The following is a 20,564-nucleotide window of genomic DNA, read 5'->3' as shown; positions in this document are numbered from 1 at the left end:
GCCGCCGGCTGCAGGCGGGGGGGGGGTTGGGAGGGGTCGCATTTCCCCTCCCTCCGTCCCTCCCTCCCTCCGTCTTTCCCTCCCTCCGTGCTCGGGCTGGCGGGAGTAAGGACGGTGCGCGGACTACCAGCCGCAGGGGCGTTATTTTAAGCGTTTTTAAGATGAGCTGACGATTAGTCCATCTGCTCATACGGCTCTACGGGAAAAATGAGATGTAGCTGCTCTGCGCGTGAGTTGAAGATGCATCAGAATTGTGTTCTTGGGGTTAAAGACAGCATCCACCTCTCTGCGCTTTGAAGAAATTATTTTCTTTCCTCTTAAAGCAAAGGTATTCATAAAGCATTTAACGACTTTGAAAGAATAAAGCCTGCTGTAGCGTTGCAATGATCATCTTTTTCTCCTTTGGAATTCCATTCAAGACGTTGTGATAGTGTTCTTGGCCTTGGGTTTGCCTATGTAAAAGGGTATGTGCCGACAGGTCAATTTTTGTAAACTGAACGAAGACATGATTAAATATGATGTGATTTCCTGTTACTAATTTCCTCTGGGAATTACTTTATGTCCAGATGCTGAAAAGTCTGTCTTACTGGAGTCAAACTCTGTTAGTATGGAAGGTCCTCGACTTTAATTTTTATTTAATAGGGAAAAAAGTTAAACATAAATGTCACAAAAAATCTCCCCTTACTGTTTGATTATTTTTTTTAAAACACTTTGTCACTTTCATGTAAATATTTTGTGGTTATTGTTGGCTTTTTCTTTTTGTCTGAAGGAGGTCAGAAGGGCTGACTGAAGAGAATAGTGTACCTGAGGCTACACAGAATTCTGTCAAAATGTCAAGAATCTAAAAGTTATTTGTAATTGATTAGATAAAAATGTTTTCTTTAATTCTTTTAAAGGGAAACATTCTGACATAAAAGTTATTACCAAACTTACTCTATCGTGGTACTGCCTTTTTTTTTGTTTTGTTTTTTTTTTTTTTTGACAGGTGACTGCTTCCCATATCTATTCTAACTGACTTTTGCAAAGAAGAATGGGTTCTTGCTCTGTTGTGCTTCATCAGCTGTAATGGACTTGGCAGGCAGAGTTTTTTAACAATTCTGTTGATAACATACAATTCAGAAAAGAGCCAAGTTCTGAAAGTGAACTGGAAAAGTCTGTGTTCACTTGTAGGTGGGAGTTGGGAAACGTCCTTGAATGACTGAAATGAAACCTGAGGTATGAATAGCTTCAGAAATTTAATCTGAAGTACCATTTCCAGTTCTTGCAAATGCAGGAAAAAGTTATTTAATGTATATTGACACTAGTATCTCCTTGAGTCTCCTAAAAAGACGATTTCCATGTTAGCGCTGCATTTCTTAGCTTTGCAGGCAGAATGGAACAGAGGTAAAACAGATTGGTTTTGCTTTAGCTAGAGAGCCAAGAAAATCTGTGAAATTTTGTTTTTCCTTTAGAAAATTTTGAACAGTGGAGTCAGGCATGGAATCCATGCAGATAGCGGAATTTTCTTGCAGAAATTCTCCTATCTGCTTCTAGCACTTATGAGGTTGTCAAAAGACACAGTAGCATGCACTTCCCCCTCTCTGAAGAACATGCTACATAATGTAGTAAAAATTGATATGGTTGTCCATACCAGTAGGTATGGACCAGAAGACTGTCTGAAATTTGAGAGAAGAAAGTTCTTTGTTACTAGGGTATGGAGCTTCAAATTTGCTGGCCGAGAGCTAGCATTAAATGTGTGTTATCTTTTTTAAGGTACACATCTTCAGTGTGCTGAGTGAGCCTATGGGGGTCTTTCTTTGTCTATTAGGTTTATAATACTCTCACCAAATGCCAGCATTCCTTCCGTTCTAATATCGATCATTGTGCATCTACACATTTTCAATGGACTGGTCTACAGAGAGTAGTTTCCTTCAGTGCACAATGCTAATGTTTCCCTGGATCAGAGTCCATCCAGTCCATTCAGTGAGGCAGGTGTCCTGGGGAAAAATAGTGTGTGATCACGTGACTTAAACTGTAGCATCACCCATGCATTTAAATTAGGGTGGGAAGAGAGTACAAACTACTTGTTTAAACAACTTTGTGTATCTGTCTGTTGTACAGTTACACATGCATAAAAAATACTGAAATAAATTTCTAGTACTTGGTTCACTCTTATAGTTTAATTTCTCTCACTGTACCCTCAGAAATCTGGGAGACTTTCTATTTACAGGTGCATTTGTTATTAGAATAACCTTTTTAATTAAAATTTTGCTTGACCTTCTAAAAAACCCATATATTTTAAATATATGCAATTTTTTTATCATTTATTGTGTCAAAAGCAGCTTGTCCTAGAAGTTTCAAATAAAACCCACAAAGATGTTTTAGTAGATTGCTGACATAATTAGATTTGAGAGAGGGAGACCTGTGTTTGGGAAAGTATACAGTGCTTTGTCACTGAAGTTGAAGCGTATCATGCAGGCTCTTAGATGGTGATAAGAAGTAGGTCTGGGAGTAGGTGAATGTTAAAGAGACTGACTAGCATTTCTCATAGGTTAATGCTTCTTCATGGAGTATTCCCAGTTACTCTCTGGTTTTGGTACAGCATGGCTGTACTGCTCTGCTACAGTGGCTCTTGTACTTTTCTAAGTACATGAGAAGTTAATTCACTTGCCTGACCGAGAAGATAACTATTTATTTTCTTTCTGTTTTGCTTGAAAAGTTTTTTTCCCCCTCCCCCCCTTGTGTTAGCAAATTGAACTATCTTATTGTGGTCAGATGAGTTCCAGAACAAGTACACAGATTGGGGACAGCAGTGTCAAACCTTCAAAAAGGGAATACTCCCTTTTCCTGTAGCAAAGATAGATTTGTTCTGCTTACCTCTCCTATCTGGCTGTCCCCTGTGCCACTCTAGACTACTGCAGTCAGAAAGGGGATGGGTCATGTATAAATCCAAGAAAACAAAATAATAAAGATACTGGGTTTGTTCTTAAGTGTTAGCCTTTACTTACTTCGAATACATAAAATGCCCAGAGCCACAGACAAAATATTCAGAACATATCACTGGATGAAAAAAAAAGTTTCTCTGCAAAGTAGATATGAAGAGGGACGAGAGTGGTTAAGTGGGGTGGCCTTTGTACAAGGAAAAGCAGGATTTTTGTGCCAGACTAATATTGGTCTCTTCTCTTTCACAGAATTTAAGGCTGTAAGTTTTCAAATATTTTCATAGTTTTTTCTTCCCTACTTACTAGTTTTGAAGTGTGTGATTTTTATGAATTGTAGAAGAGTACTATTTGTTATATGTTTAGATAAATTGTTTTTATTCATTCAAAACAGGTATGAAGAATCTTCTCTCTTTTTGTCCCCTGAATAGAATACTCAGTAAAACATGATAGATTTTTCCCATGAGTTCCTGACATATTTGTCAGCTTTTTTTCTCCTTTTCTTTTCCACCTCCCTGAAATGGTTATTGAAAAGCAGACTTTTCCTTAGCTAGGAGCTTTTTACATCTCCAACATCATCCATTGGTGGGCCTAGTGAGCCAATTCAGGTCCAACAACTGCACCCCTCTCACAGTCTACCTTCTTTAGTTTGTTCTGCAGTGTTTATTGCAAGGGTTGGTGTTTTTGTAATAGGGTCCTCTGTTGTTTCCATTCTTGTGGACTAAAAAGTTCTGTATTCTGATCTTTTCCATGAAACTAAGAGGGTATCTTCCTTGACAAAGCTGAATCTTCTAAAGTCTGTGTGACAGGCTTTCCAGATCTCATCTTGTTTTGTACCTCATTCCAAATGATATTCCGATTCTGCTCATTTTGTTTCTTTCCAGGAAGAACTGCAATTACTGAGCTTTTCAGAGCAATAATAACTGAAGTGGTGCTAGTCCGTGGCATTTCTAAGATGTTTCTTTGTGCACAGGGTATTTTATTAGTCTTCAGCTGTGGTATTGCATGAAGAACTTGTAATCAATCCATTAGCTAACCATTATGGTCTGAAAGTAGCAATACACTGAATGCATTAAATCAGATGTACTTATGACTTTTTCGTCAAAATTACATGCTTAAATAATTTTGTTGATGATCTTTCTCTTGAATTGCAAATATTTGGCCATCTAAATACACATTCTGTTTTGTGCTCAGAACCAAAGCCTTTTCAATTATCTCTCATTTGTCTTCTCATTGTGGATTACATTTCAAGATTAGAAAGAAAAATACAGGAAGTTGGAATGTCATGGTATCTTTCCTGTTTTCTCATGAACATGCATTTTTCTTGCTTTAATTAATCCCACCTTCTTCCCCTGCTCCCCCAGACTTAACTGGTTATTTAGACCTGTGGAACTAGTAACATTGCAGGAACCTTGATGTCTGGAATTAGTATACTTAACTTTATAATTTTAATTATTAAATAGAAGATACTTAGTAAGTAATGTTGTAATTTAACTTTTTTCTTTTTTCCGTTTGGAATTTTCCTAAGAATGTAAATGGACACATAGATGGACCTTGGGTTTGACTCAAACCCAGTGTCTTTTATCCAGGAATAGCTATAACCTGGTGCCAAGGGAGAGATGAGAAAGATAAAAATATATAGGTGTTTTTTGCTAAGGCATTGCTAGTCTCTATGTATTTTCTGCTTGGAACTTTTGAGTCAGGTGTGGTTTCTATTAAGGATCTGCATTTCTTCAGCTATGTCTTGAAAAGACAATTCAATAAAAATGGCCTTTTCTGTTTTTCAGACCTTCATTTCTTATACATTTTCAGCTGTATACCAGCATAATTTAATAATTAAAATCTTGATTTCCTACATATTTTTGTTATTACAAAAAAGCCACGCTGGTCTTGTGAGGTTACACTTCTGCTGATACATATCCAGTTTCTTTAAATCTTCTTTTTATTGTACTTTGTTTCCAAAGAGTATAGTCATGTACTATGAGGACCAGACCCTTCCTGTAAGAACTGCCTGTTGAGGTGACTCACAAGTCAAAAACACAGCTTGAATTTTAGCTTTAAGTTGACTGTGAAACTGGCCATTATTAAAATCTTCTCTGAATTGTAAGCAGAAATTACTCAGGAAGCCATTGAAGAACCACTGAGAACCCAGAACTTCTTTTTGTTTAGATTTTGAATTAGTGGAGAGTTTTGAAGTATGATCTCATCTGGCTGATATAAGAATTATGGAATTATTACAATATTTCATGTTACAGATGATATTGCCCTCTGTGGTCATTTTGTGCTTTACTATTACAGTTCTTACTGATAAACATAATGAAAGGTCTTGTTCAAAAATGATTTTTCTTCTAAATGCTGCTCAGTCATCACACTCTAGTAGTCCTTTAAACATCAAGCTAATAATTTTACTGGGCCGTATTGGCGATAATTGCATACTGCCTTTATTTTGGTCAAGTCTACACTAACTTGGATCTATAGTAACCTTAGTGAAATTAATTAGTTCTAAGTCTGCCATAATTCATGCCTGCTTGTTAAAATAAGTGTTCTTAGTTTTAAATATTACCATTTGGACTACAAATTCTGTAGTGTATTTTTAATTAATCAAAACTTAATTCATCAGCTTCTAAATACACTTTGTGATCTCTTTTTAGACCTGTTGCAGTCCTAATATATTGCGTGGGGTCCTTAATATAACTTTTTCTTGCTGAGTGTTCTTTGAGAAGTGTGACTGCATGCCAAGTATCAGTCATACAGAAATATCTGATGTAGCATATCAAAAAGAGACGCAAAATTATAAAAGTCTGAAATGCTAGTTGAAGAATGGAAGTTTATGGATTGGTTGAAAACAGATTCCTAATTTAGAGAATTGTATTCACTTTTTTTTATGGAGAGCTGCAGAGAGGGTCCTGATGAACATACTAATTTTTTTTACTTTTTTTATTCCTCTTCTGTAGATGGTAGTGCATGGCTTTGTTCTCTTCAGTTTTCGTCCTAGTTGGAGAATGATAAGAAAGATAATGTTGCTGGTGGGACAGAACTAGTTTAGTTCTTTAGTGAATTAGTGAAAAGGAGTAGCTGGATATAGTCAGTAGGTGTATTGCAAAAAATATTTAAATAATAAAATAAAATAAAATAAAATAAATACCCCCCCCCAACCACCAAACAAAACAAAAACCAAAAATAAGCAGTGGAAAAATATATTCACACAAGAAAAGCCAGTCAGAATTAAGCTTGGGCATAGCTTGAGTCAATCACTTGTAAGTCCAGAGATGTCACTTTTTTTGTTTTGGGTGGTTTGTTTTTTTTTTTTTTAAAGTTTGTCAATAACAATATTTGAAACAAGGTGGCCATCGTTGAAAATGTGTTGTTTCCATTTATCATAGTTTGTTAAATTGAATTAGTTTTGTGCTGAATCTTTGTACCCTATTTTTGTTGGCTCCTTTTCTCGCTCACAGTTTTATTTTGGACTTCCTTGAGCATGGATAAGTTGCCTGTCTGCCCCAGGTCATGGTAAAATCAGAGAGTCTTCAGGTACTGCAGATAACTTCTGTGTATGGCAAGGTCTGTTTTTGCACAACAGTGCAAGGCCCACTATAATGTTATTGCATTAATTTCTTTAGCTTGCTATAGGAACTTTATTGCTTGGCATTACCCCATAGTGTCTTCTTCAGTTTAATTAGAATATTATTTATTTCTTTGGTATTTGTATCTTCTAAATCACATATAATTGCTTTGCATACCGCATGTATACTTTTTGTACCTGTCCTTAAATCCACCCCCTTGCTTTTTCCATTTTTGTGGCCTGATTGCATTTTCTTTAGCATACCTTATTGGCAGGTTCAACTGTGAAAGTTAAACATGTTCAGTTGTTGCATTGCTGAAAATGCAAATAGCAACAATCAACTTCCCCCTTTAGGGGCAGGCTGATACTTCAGAATCTGGTTTTCATTGATCTTTTGCAGGATTAACATTGAAAGTGGATCTTTTCAAAATGCTGCCTGGTTACTTACTTTGAGGAGGTCAGTGTTTGTAACAGAATGAAGAAATAAATTATCCAGCAACTTCAGTTCCTGATGTCTGAATCCTGTTTCAGCACCCACACACAGTAGAAATGTTTTAAAGTTTTTATTCGTCCTGCCTTGAGCTCTAGTTTGTTAGGAAGGAAGAAGTTTTTTTTTCTGCTAGAGCTTCTGACATTGCTTTCACATTCTCTAATTCTATTTAGCTGTTTTTTTACAATAACCATTGTCAGTTGGTTCAGTTAATATTATTGGGTATTTACTGACAAAGTGAATTCATTTTTATTTTTATGTTGTCTGGACAGCCTATAGGGCATAGCGAAGTCTTTTGTAAGGTGGCAGTAAAAAAAAAAACCAACCTGAAACATCAATATCAACACATGACAGTGAATCAGAAAGTCCTGAGTTTCACCTTGCCCAGCTGAGGAAAAACTGAACCCTTCTATTTAGTAAAAAAAAAAATTAAAATAATTTAAAAAAAGCTGTTCTTTTTAGTGTAATTCATAAAATTATTTCAGACAGCACTTTGGGAGAAGACTAGATTTAGCAGATTAATATCCTTGAGTTGCCATATTCTGTGAGTCTCTCCTTGGTTTCATTCCAAAACCGAGAAGGGTGTTATGCCTTACTATTTTTATCTGGTGCTCTTTTAGGGGGACAGTGCCATGGCCTTCAAAAAAGTTTAATTCAAAGATGTCTGTGTAGGTTTTATTTGTACAGGTATTACCATAGGAATTCTTACTTTCTTTTCAAGATACTTACTGACATTTTGGGTCACTAATCTAAGGCACTTGGAAGCATTTGGAAGAAAGACTGCATTAGTGTATCATGAGGTGAGAGACGATAAAGTTTTGATCACTGGATTGTGATGTGTTATAAAAAATGGTTGAGGCAAGTGGAAAAAAACCCAACAAACTTTTTTCTAAAAGTTCCTAGTTTTAAATTGTAATGTGTAAATATGAAAACCTGCTTTGTATCTGAATATAATTATGTTCTTACAGTTACTATAGACCTGTCTAAATATGAGAAGTCCTGTGAGGCTTAGGTGGATTTGGTGGAGTTGACCTATGTCTCTTAGCAGCCTAAGCAAAACTGGCTGCTTGGCGCAGTCCTTGTCCTGCCCTGTTCTTCCTTTTTCTCCCACCCCTAGTAGCACAACCCCACCTCTTTTGCTTTGGTGCTAGATTGCTGTATGGTAGCTTCTGGGAACCATTCGTTTGTTTGTGGGAGTGGAGTGCAAGAGTTAGTCTGTCACTAGTTGAACATGCAGAACTAGCTCGACTCAGCTGCATAGCCATGGAAGTCCTGCAGCCAAGGCAAAGGGAGTAGTTGGGAGTTGGTGGCTGTGGCAGGGCAAAAGGTTTGGGATCCTGACATCAGTGAGACGGGCTTTGATCTGGGACCACAGCTTCTTCAGTTTAGCACTAGTATGGTGAGGGTTAAAACTAATCATGTGTCTGTCAGCTGAGTCTTCAACAGTAAGATTGAAAATAATACAGTGAAGTTCTGGACATGGAAGCAATTTATGACAAGGTAATCTTATGTATTAGCTTTGTATGTATTAACTTTCCATAATAAGTCCTACTCTGTGGGATGTGCAGGGAACACAAGGCAGTTCACACAATGTTAATAAGGAAGAGGTGCCACACTATAAATTCACATCCCATAATGCTGTCCAGTAAACTGTTCCTATATTTAGATCTTTAGGTTTAATTAAGCTGTTAACTTCTCCATTTCAGCCAGTAAAACTTTGGACAGAGGCTGCTCCAATCTCATTATAAATCCTGAATATAATGTATAGAGTGGAATTTTAATCACATTTTCAGATATTAAAATTTGTGGAGAACTTTAAAATAAAATGTGTTCTCTTTGAACGAAACTTGCAAAAACGTCTGAAAAAGTACTTTGAACTTGAGGTAAAAGTGGAAATAACAGTCTTTAGAGCTCCATTGTTCATAGTTTTCCTCACTACTTAGTCTTAAAATACAAATAATAAAGGATAATTATTTTGTCATGATTATTCAGTATTCTTTTAAAATTCAGCTGCCTTTCTGTCTGCAGAAGATTGAAGATTGGTAGTTACTGGTATGTTCTAGGGCAGCTGTTCCTAACTGTAGAGCATGACTTTTATGGATGTATTTATTGGCTGACATGGTTATTGAAACATCTACTTAAATCCATTATGGTACTTGTATCTTATACTCACAATACCATGAGAACGCACTTATTCTGTTAAAAATGCTTGTGTGCCTGGATGGGATGGCCCTCAACTTGCTCATCTTGTAGACCAAGTACAGGGAACATGTTTCTATTTTCTCTCTCTCCATCTAACTTTTAATAGTATATGGCATGTACGTCCAAGACTAAAGGAAAAAAAGCACTTATGAATTTCTGTCAACATTAGGAAAGCTCTTTGCTTTTGATCCAAAGTAAAGTAATCCTGTAAAGATAAAGATAAAATGGAGAGAAAAACACATGCAGTGGAACGAGTAATCTCTTGTTTCTCAAGGATGTGTCCTGTATCCCAAACTGTGCTGAGCTTCAACATGTATATGTGCTCACTCTTGCCTACTTGGTTGGGAACCAGCAATATTCTGTGGGGAAAATAACCTGAATGGCAAATATCCTGCAAAGGCAGACCACAGAGGAGCCATGGGAGCACAGGTCAGCCAGCCAGCAGGCTGTAAGGAGCTGCTAACTGTTGAACTTGTAGCACAGTGTTTTGGCCAGTGGGATGATGGACTTGTTCTTTTCAACTTGTTCTGCTCAGCTCTGCATTCTCCCAAAACTTTTAGGAGCATTGTATCTCTGAAATCTCCAGCTCTCTAAAGCTACTTGTTAAGAGGAGTGGTCGGTGGAAAAAGACTGACTACTTGAGACCCACTTCCTTAGGTAACTAAAAATTGTTTCATTAAGAGTTTTAATTAATAACTGTGCGGTAGAAGGAGAGTACAGTTAAAAAACTGTAAATAATGTGTTTAAAAATATATATATATTCTTGCTTGAAGTAAGAAATATGCCTTTTAAAAATATGTCCGGGGAAATAAAATGAAGGCTACAACTGGGCTGGTTTAGATTAAGCAAGAGATAATATTCATCTTGGACGTGACAGATATACTAAATCAATAATTGCCATCTTTTCATTAGGAAATATACAAGAAATAAAGTCCAGGAAGAGCCAAGACAAAGTAAACAGACATAGAAATGCAGCACTAATTTACTCTAAGTTGTTAGGTATTATTTATTAAACTATCAGAACTGTTGCTCAGTGGGTACCAGTAGTGATAATAACTTTTATACATGGCAATGTAGAGTAATTTAAAGAACAAGAGGATGTGAATTGTTCCAGCCTTTGAAAAGGGAACTGATGATGATCTGTCTTAATCAACTCCTTATGCTTTTGTCCATATTTAGTTCCATGTTAAAATGATTTAAAATGTTTTTGGTAAAGCAGTTTCTCTATTGCAGCAGCATGGGCCATGTTGCTTAATATATGTTTTACTTTTTATGCAGCTGAGCATAATTGAGGTCCCAGTCAAATCTTTTTGTTGGAGACAAAATGAGAAACTTCTGTAGTAATTGTGAATAGTTCTTAAAAAAAAACCAACAAACCAAACCCCCAAACTTTTTCACTAAAGTGCCAATGAAAGGGATGACTCAATCTCTTTTTGTGGATGGAGTTGTAGTACCACTTCCTCTTGTTTGATTCAGTGCCTGGAGCAATGTGTGTGTGGAGTTTAGAGTTCTCATTTAGCCTTCCCTTTCACATCTCTTTACTTACTTTTTTAAGGCAACAAAACTATCAAACTTGAAAATCTATATAGGTTTCTTCCCATAGAATCACTTGAATTTCTGTATTGAAAGATTTCTGTATTGAAAGATTTCTGTATTGAAAGACACTTGCATGCATTTAATAGTCTTTGAAAGTATTTATAGTATGATACGAATACAAGCATTTTCCAGTGGTCTTCAAGTGTTCTGAAGTTAACCACATTTTCATTGCAGTATTCTGCAAAACATAGGCTAATGTACCAAATCAAGTTTAAATCACCAGTCATTCTTAAACCGGTTTATAAAGGTCCACCTGAAAATATTCTGCTTACATAACAATGAGGGATTCTGATTGTGATTTAGTTGAGGGGTTGTAATATACCTACTTAAACAAGTCCTTGCATAAAAATGTAAGCTGCATACTCGCTGTGTTGTTGAAGTTTATAGTGACTATTTCACATGTAACTGCTTGATCACATTTAGTAAATAAGAGGTAGTGTAAGAAATAGAATTAAGACTTGCCGTGTTAGTAGCAGTATTCCTGTTTGTTGGCTGCATACAAGAAAGGAGTGAGTAGGCTCTGCAAGCAAATGTGGAAAAGCTCTCCAGGGAAGTGATTTGCTAGGTGCTAATTACAGACTGGTTTAAAACCTTTGCAATAAGTAGTATCAAACATTAAAATCGTGAGTATTCTTGTTTGTGCAAATGTCTTAACCTGCGTTGTGTCTTGCTAAATTCTTAATGCTGTCTTTTTGGCAGCTGTTTTCACATGATCATAGATTGAGAAAGTGTTTGTGTTGTATTTGTTACCTTTCAGTTTCATTTCATGAGAAGAGGAGACATGGGAAGGACACAAGCATTAAAGAAATGCTCTAGTCCAAACTGCAAGACTAGATTTCTATTGCATGATTTGGGATGTGGGTAAAGAACTGAGCAAATAATTAAAATATAAGGCATTTTAACCATTGTTCTACTCTGTTTTAATATGAAATCTCCAGGAAGAGGACTTCCTATCAGGAGAAGAGCTTAAAAATCAAGTCCCGCGTTTTTGTCAGTTTGGAAGATGCTGAACAAGAAGAAAATTGTTCTCTTTATCTCACAGATACTATTGTAATTTTTAAAGAATTTTGGTTTTAAGCTTGTTCTGAGGTTAAATACTTTGTAGCATACCCATGTATCACAACTTAATTGTGACAGAATCAATGAGCTTTCATTAGGCTTGTGCATACACACCCATTCTCCCTGTCTTCAGACAGTGAAGATTGCCTGGAGTGAATATCAGAATATCACTTAAAACTTTAAGACAAAAGTTTGAACCTTTGGTTGTTTTGTAAAATAAGTGCATCCAACTTTTTTTTCTTTTCCACGTAGGGCCTGTGTTACTGTGCTTGGAACAAACAACGTAGTGTATTTCCAAGAAAAATACATCTGTGGACTTGGCTGTTGAGAATAGTTGTATAAAGCTCCAAAGCATTCCATAAGGGAGAGGGTAGTATGTATCAAATATTTTGTGTGGAGCAAATGATAAACATGTTTTACATGTTACAGTGGTGATGTAGCAAAGAATAATAATTGCACACCTCTTAAGTTATGTATCTGTAATACTGTGAGTGGATGTGGAGATCAGTAGCATTGATTTCAATAATTGCCTTCTATCTGTTCCATTTTCATCTTCTGTGTACTTATGCATTGTGTCAAGAAGTAAAATCGAATTGAAAGCTGAAAGATAGATATTAAAATTACTTAAATACATGTTTTTCTTTGGATAGTATACTTCATACCCAAAAAGTAAATAATTCCCGTTATTGAAGAAAAAATTTGCATTGTCTTGAATGTAATTTAACCTTACCAGGGATCTTGGCACATGGAATAAACCCCATATATTTCACAATTGTGGGGAAAGTGAAATCACCACTCCTGGGAGGTTAAGAGGTCCAATTTTATTTGCAAAGTGGTGTTTGTCTTTTCAGTAGTGCTCAGGGCTGTGGTCGGTACTTGGCCAATGCAAATAAAACCTCCTCATCATACACAGCCTACAAAGTAACTTGGAACATGCCACAATGGAGACAGTGAGAATAGGAAGTGGAGGAGGAGGAGGACTTGACTGCTTCTTTAAGATTACATTCTGCCTGAAATCAATGCCTGATTTGTATTTATTCATTTTCCTGTTTGCCTATCTTGGCAAAAATATAGTCTGATAATATAGTCTGAATATGGAGTTGAGGTGGGGGGGGGATGAAGTATTTCTGCATCTTTCATGAAAGGAAGCTTTTTCCCCAAGACAATTTGGTTATGGTTTCTTTGGGCTGCTTGTTGCAATCGTTTCTAAAGGCTACTTATCAGATGTACTATCTTAATAGCAGACTGTGTACACTAATCTCTGTATAGTTTGTCTGATCATGGTGATCATGGTGAAATAGGAAAACTTCAGAATATTTTTCTTTATGTAGTTCCTTAATCTGAATGAGAGTGATGGACAAAAAATGAACACTTGATCATTTGATCATAAATTAAGCAATTCTTATAAGCAGTCATTACCCTTTATTTTAACTGTTTATTGAACGCAGCTTTTGAAAAGTGTTGCCTTTCAGTGTAGGAATGCCGTAAAGAACATTCATGAGAAATTTTTTTTTTGCTTATTAATGTAAAGGTTAAGAATACAAAATAAGCTGTCAGTTTTCTTATTAAATGCAAAGTAACCTTATTGTCTGTTATCAAAAGATAAAATAAGATCGCTTTTTTTAAGTCTTAATGGCTGTATCCTAGTTGCTAATAACTGTGTGCTTTTAACAGTTTGAAATCTAATGTTTAGACTGAGAATACCTTAAAACTTAAAAAAAATATTAATCTTCAGGTACCCCGATTATTATAACAGCAATATGTGCATAAAGTTGCTTATGATTGTTGTGTAAGACTATTTCCATGTACAGTACCAGTCTTGTGCAAAGTTTTCTAATCAGTCTTTTAAGAATTTGCATGTTTACCAGTATTCTTTGTAAAGATAACCCAGTATTTTATTTTTTGTCAGCTTGCTGAAGTCTTAGCTGCAATCTGCTGTTCTTAATTTGATCTCCTAGCTTCTACTAGGAATTGCGGTGTTTGTTTGGGGTTTTTTGGTAGCTTCTCAGTCTCTCTTTTGTGGTAGGGAAAAGCATGACTGTCTTTGTAGTTCCTGTAACATTTAATTTCCCTTTCTTAGATGCTTTAAAGGGGACATTATTTCGTTTCAATTGCATGTTTACTTAAACTTTGTAGAAAGTCTTAGTGTTGGACTTCATGTTTGTGTAGACATCTTGGTTGTTTATTCATGCAAATAATGTATTTTTTGCATACTGTGGCATGCAAATGATTGATATCCATCAGATAAGCCTTATTTTTGTACTTTTGTTTACAGTATTTGTATGTTGATACTGATGTAATAGCAAAGGAAAAGATCTCGGGCTTTTTTTTCAAGTCATTATTACATCAAGAACAAAGTAGGATATGGTCTTTTAAGTCATTGTCCCTCAAAATCAAAACCCAAGCAACTTTCAGTGCAGCTGCACTGTTGGCAGAAAAAGGAGTTTATTTCAGTTGCTGTTCTGACAGCTATTCCTGTGTGTCACAGCAATAAAATAGACAGAGATCTAATTTTGACCTGGACGGAAGGGAGAGGATGCTTGCGCAGCCCCACAGCTGTACCCACATTAGGGGACAGATTTGCGGACTGACAGACAACAGCCTCCTGAGCTGCTTTCTTGTCCTTATTCTGTCAGATGCATGGGGAAAGAAGAGTATCTGGGTCTTTTCTACAGAGATCTCAAACTCTTTGAATGCAGTGAGAAAGCATCGCTATACTTGTTAGCTTTCCCAGCTAGAAGGCTTTTATGCCTTTTTGTAATTAAAATACAAGGAAGAAATCCCAAAGATGCTGCTGAGGAGTCTGCTGTGATAATCTGCTCCTCGGGCCAGATCCACAGGGTGCCAGACAGACAGTACCCTCCAGCTTCATCACTGTAAAGTGGAAGGTTTGGCTGTATGTCTCTTGCCTCCTCTGCACGCCCCTTTTTTTGTTTGGCTTTTCTTCTTCTTTACTCTCCTAGCCAGAGAACCCCCAAGAAATACGCTGCTGTTTTTTTTTTGATGTGGTAGAACTAACTCTAACTCTTGTGGTTTTAGTTAGATCTTTATGATAGGTAATACAGGTAATGTGCGTATTTACACGTGTTGGATGCATACCAGTAAAAAAAAGTGGGGGGCATGACACAGCTTTATAAAGGCATTTTCTTGTTCTGGTTTTCATTTCTGCTCTATGTTTTTGTTTTTGTTTTTTTCTTCTTAAGCTTAAAATAACTTTTTAAAAAATATAGATCTAGCAGATTTTGCGAGTGAAGGATTTTCTTTGTCTAAACAAAAGGCCCAGGTGATTTTGTAAGATTCAAGAAGGTTTACATACATGTTTTGCCTTCTCTCCTCCTCCGTCTCTGTGTAGAAAAAAAAATAAGACTGAAAAAGGAGAGGGGTAAAAAGAATAGTTTTGCAGCATAGTGGTTAAGGGGGTTTCTTTGCTTTTAGTATTTCCCTTGTTTAGTAGAATTTAGTCATGGGTATATCTTTCAATGAATGCTGAAAGTTACGTATTTTGGACATAGTATAAGGTTTCAGTATGATTTTCTAATCTGTTTTTCAAGAAACTGTGGCCAAGTTTTGATATTCGAGCTAAGGTGGAACAAGTCAAATATTTCAGAAGCAGAACGAATATCTGAGGATACTGTTCACTTGCCTTGTCAGCTACACCTTAATAAGTTTAAGAGAGATAAGCCAACAGACCAAAGAGGACTGAGATTTTTTCCGAGGTGTCTTGATAGGGACAGATATCCTAAATGTACTCCTGTTCCTCATTTGAGCAAGAAGTTAAATTGAATGGATGCTTCACTTTTCATCTCTTGGGTTTCCTGTTTTCTTCCACTTTACCTATTTCCGTGCCTGCCATCCAGTTCTATTCTCTTATGTCAGTTTAACTCTTGAGTAATTGCATATAATTTTCATAAACATTATAACTAATAGCAATATTTCTTTATATCATTGTGAACAGATACAGTTTCTTGTTCAAAACTGTATATATCATTTGAATGTTTCTAGAGGGATGTGTTCAGGTAAATTTCCAGTCAGTGAAATACTCGATAATAGCAATTCCAGCTGGAAGTCTATGATTGTTTTTGTCAATTTTCCCAAGTATGCGAGCTCATCTTGTCTGGAGGATGTTGATGAAGAGTTTCAGTGATTTTTGAGCATAATTTACCTTATTTATGCTTCTACTGATTTATTTTTTGATTATAGCCTTTTTAGGGTATATTTTAGTTAAACTTTATGGATATTGTTATGACACTAACTTCAGCCTCAGAGGGAAAGTTGATCCAACTTGACTTGACCAAAACATTATTTGGGTAGTGTCTTTTCACTGTACTAAACTTTTATAGCTGTATCCCATGTTGTTTGACAAGCAGTGGCCTACACTGAAGTTTTCTTGTTTTTCCTTCTGAAGTACACTGAATTCAGAAGGTCCATAAATTCTTCAGGAAATAATTTTATTGATCATTAAACTATACCACTTTAATTTACATGGGTATTTACTTATTCGAGGGTTTTGAGGAGCAACATTGCACACTGCTGTGGCATGAAGGATGGCTTATGTAGATTGAATTCTAGTTCCCAATTAAAGGTTCTTCAGCCATGCATTTTTTTTTTTTTTTCCTTTTTCCTGCACAAGATACCTGCTTTATTAACAAATTCACTAGCCCTAGGTATTAATGAGAACAGTTTCAGCCAGGAGGCTGTTGCCTGTGGAGCCCTCTGTCTCACTTTCTGGGATGACAGCAGTGTGACTGGTGGAAGAATCAGGGGATTATGAAAGCACCAACAATAATTTCATGACTAAAACATTTAGAGGCTACCATAGAGTATGCGTATTCTTGTATTTATAGTCCTTATGATGGTGGATGAGCCATCTACCCATATTTTTGAAAAGTAATCTTAATTTTCTAGCCACCTTACATGTGACTTTAACCTTACTTGCGAAAGAATTATGTATTCTGTGTTGTAACAAATAAATGAGACAATTTGAACACTAGTGTTGTGTTAAAGTAGGTACTTTTAAGATTAAATGCTGATGGTTTTGGAACTTAAATACTCAAGATCAAGATACTTCAGTGTTAAAAAGAGCACTCTACAGTTCCCCATTTATAAGAAACCTTTTATAGAGATATTTGTGGAGATTTTGTCGTAAGTGTTAATGAATTTCTCATGCTGTGGTGATGAGCATGGCAGATAAAGTCAGTAGGAAGTTAATAATTCACAAAAGGTGTTTAATGATGTGCAATAAATAAGGCACAGGCTAATCAATTGATGGGAGAAAAGAAAAAGAAAAACCTGATTAACTGTCTGTTAAGCTTTTTGTTTTACCCTGAGTAAGGTAGACTCCTGGTTAAAATAATATGTGGCGATATAGTTAAAGGTTATTTTCTAATGCATTTATTTAAGTAGGTTAATTATGATTGCACATGGAACACTGCTTGTGATACTGCCCAGCTTCAGAGTGTTTTACAAGGTAGACAATATTACTGTCATGTTTTCCACTTAAAACTATCTTTAATTATCTTTATAGATTACTTTTCAATATCAATTAGATTGATACAGTAATATTTTCAGGCTTGGAATTATATTCACTTTGCTCTTTTCTTTTTATAGCATGGATTTCTCCATTTCAGTCAGAAATAGAACTGCTGGCACTAGTACCCTTAATTACACTGGATAGTCAATAAAGCAGTCATGGTAGGCACTTTTCCAATGGGTATTGTTTGCTGACAGCATTTCTTTGTGACTTGGGAAGCAGCTTTAACATCAAGTCTTCTCCAGTCATTACTGGCTCCTTAGTGCTCTCTTAATTGTGATTTCTCCCTTGTCATGACTTCCGCCTGTTGTTTGCCTTTCTTGATTCCTCGTTCCAGAGTCTTCCTAGCTCCAGCTCAAGTGTTTTGTCCAGGGGTGGTGGTCTTCTCTCCTGCTGGGTCTTCTGTCCTCATGTTTGTTCTCTACCAGCAACAGTGGATGGATAGAAAATACTGGGGAAAGATTCCTTATTGTTGGTTCTAACTGGCACTATAATATTAAAAAATGGCTAGTTAAAGCAAATTGTGGAGCATGCTCTGTGTAGGCAGATGTGTTGAGAGAATTTATCCATGTACTTGTTAAACTGATATACACATGGAAAGTTTTCAAAAGCCTATTGCTTTTCTGCATTTGGATAGACTTGAGCAGGAGCGATGGGGAAGGCTACAAACTGGTACTAAGGCCTCCTGTCCCTTTCAGTTTACCAATTTGCATATATGAGGTACTACTTATTAATTTTTTTTTAAGGCTAGTAACATAGAATATTTTCCTCTATCCTTGTTTTGGAAATGTTTCCGTTATTTTTTCTGAAGCTTCCCCAAATATATTAGGCAATTATATGAGAAGGTAAACTTAATTTTAGCAAAAAATTTATCAGCTGGAAAGAGGAACTTAAAAGGGCAACTAACGGGCAACACAGGGCTTCCAGCTTTGTCAGGTCTTTGTCTCAGCTTGATGCAGGGTTTATTTTAAATGTTATTTTAAATTATTCATAATAAAATTTGTTGTACCCTAATAGGTTAATTGTGTACTATTAAAATTATACCATTTCCAGTCTTAATATGGATGACTGAAGTGCTTAAAAATCCATTTCAGGCATATATTACATTTAGTTTCAATTTTAAACGTAGCTTTTTGTTTCTCTGTAGGATCAGCATCTCAGTACTCACAGTTTAGTTGCAGGAAACAGTTGACTGGTTTAAGTTACAGGCAGAAAAATGTAGACTGTAGATTGCTCAAATGTGAGATTATTAAGGATTTTTGCTTACAATAACATTACTGTATCAGAACTGCAATCTTGGCAGTATTTCTCTAGATGTACTTGAAATTGGTTACACCCATCTTTTGGCTACATAATGCAGGGCTTTAGTTCTCTGGACTAAATTATGTTTACAGGGATGATGCAGCCAGTTTCCCTGTTGCTGCATCATCTGTTTCAAATGGCTTATTACCCATGTATGTGTTCATTCTTACACTGGTTACTGCCTTTTGAAATTCATAGTCCCTCACCATAAAATGCTGTTTCTTTTGCAGACAAGGAAATATTTTGCAGTTGCAATAGATGTCTCAGCAACAGACTTCCACGTATCTAGAATGAAGTATTGCTTTGAATGTTCAAGTCTTAATAATATTCACTAGTTTCTTTAAAGACTGAAACACAATACTGCCATATTAGGAAAGACTAATAAAACAAAATGCTTCAATAAAGCATTTAAAATTACTTTTTCTAGAGTCAAAATCATAATATTTTCGGTAAATACTTAATTTAAAAAGTGTAATCTGTGCTGGAGTAGGACAGATCCATCTGGACAAGTATCCTCTTCTGCATAAACAAAGGCTAAGTAAGGAAGAGAAGTTATTAAGTAGGACAACAGCAAGTGGAACCTTACTAGAGCATGCTCCTAGCCTCTCAAAATGCACAACGCATGCAGTTCCTGATCTATAAGTGGGGTCATTGCATTTAACATGCATGATAATTTTTTCTTCCATGAGTGCTTATTGCTTTTTGAACCCAGTGTAATCTTTTAGTATCTATAATATTTAATTGCAGGAATTATCATGACCTAAACTTACACTGTGTAAAGAGCCACTTCTGATGATTTTGCACCTGCCATACAGTAATTTAATTTGGTATCTCCTAGACAATGAACAATCTTTCATGCCTGTATTGATCAGAATACTACAGCCAGAGTACTTAACACAGCAGTATATTAAAAATATTGTTGCCTTTCATGAAGTTTTCAGGATGCAATCTAATTGTCCATATACTGTTCATATAACTAGTGTGCAGTTTCATCTCAAATTTTTAATGTACTTTTTAGTTCTCATATTAAGTAACTGTTGCTACTGTATCCTGTTTTCAGCCAGTTTTGCTATGCAGGATTTCAGCACAGCTTTGATCAAAGGCATTGGTTTATTCTAAAGAATACTTTAAAATAAAATATGTATCTAGGTTGGTGATTCGTCGCAGTTGAGACAGACAGCACTGTTTGAAAAGTACAACATTATTAAGTTTGATAGAAATGGTGATGGGCTTTTAACTACAAAACTGCTGCCAAGTTGTGTGGCAATGATTGCTCTGTACAATATGGGTTTTTAAAAATTATTTCAGATAGCTTAATTTAATCTGTTTATTGTCAGGCTTTATCGTTTGTGGGAGATTGGGAGTTTTGGGGTTGTTTTCTAGCTCTAGTTGTTGACCTACTTGTCTGTTTTATAAATAAAAATAGTTTTTCTCCTTTATTGACAGTCTGCCTATGTAAACTAAAACATAGTATTTGACTAAGTACTTTTTGTAATAGCTTATATCCTCTTGGAGGTTTTCATATGAATTTCCAATTAGAGCAGGAAGGCCAAATGGTGTAAATGTTGTTATGATAAGCAGATGGGAGATTTAAAAGGCAGGAAAATATAAACAGAATGAGGAGCTTTGATACTGAACAGCATGCTTGCTGTCAAACATCCATTTAATTTGCTTGTTAAAAGCTGGAATAGAACCTAGGCTGGCCATTTCTGATACTTCCTTTTCCTTTCCTAAAAGGAATGGAAAAATGTCATTTGATTGACCTAGTTTATCTTTTACTTTTAAACTAGGTTAAATTAAAACCACAAATGTTAATTTCCTTCAAAGGTGCTGAGTAAAATGTCTGAAGTACTAAAACACTTATTTGGTAACTAGATGTCTAAATTTGATTTCAGCAAGTTATTG

The 20,564-nt window shown here is 35.9% G+C and overlaps 1 protein-coding gene across 8 annotated transcripts in view; it reads left to right on the top strand.

Moving 5' to 3' along the window:
• Positions 1-98: 98 nt before the first annotated feature.
• CEP170 (centrosomal protein 170) overlaps positions 99-20,564 on the top strand; it is a 100,636-nt gene continuing 80,170 nt past the window's right edge. For 4 of the 8 annotated variants that reach the window (XM_026844743.1, XM_026844740.1, XM_026844738.1 and 1 more), the window contains exon 1: positions 101-229. The gene's annotated coding sequence lies outside the window, so the exon portion shown is untranslated. Of the gene's footprint in view, positions 230-20,564 lie in introns of all 8 variants that reach the window. The other 4 variants (XM_026844744.1, XM_026844742.1, XM_026844741.1 and 1 more) reach the window with 2 other exon arrangements.

This window comes from Athene cunicularia, assembly GCF_003259725.1.
Source record: "Athene cunicularia isolate RWA chromosome 3 unlocalized genomic scaffold, athCun1 chr3_part1, whole genome shotgun sequence".
Lineage (NCBI taxonomy): Eukaryota > Metazoa > Chordata > Aves > Strigiformes > Strigidae > Athene > Athene cunicularia.
Note: the sequence above shows the minus strand (reverse complement) of the source record. Positions and strands in the feature narration are given on the sequence as shown.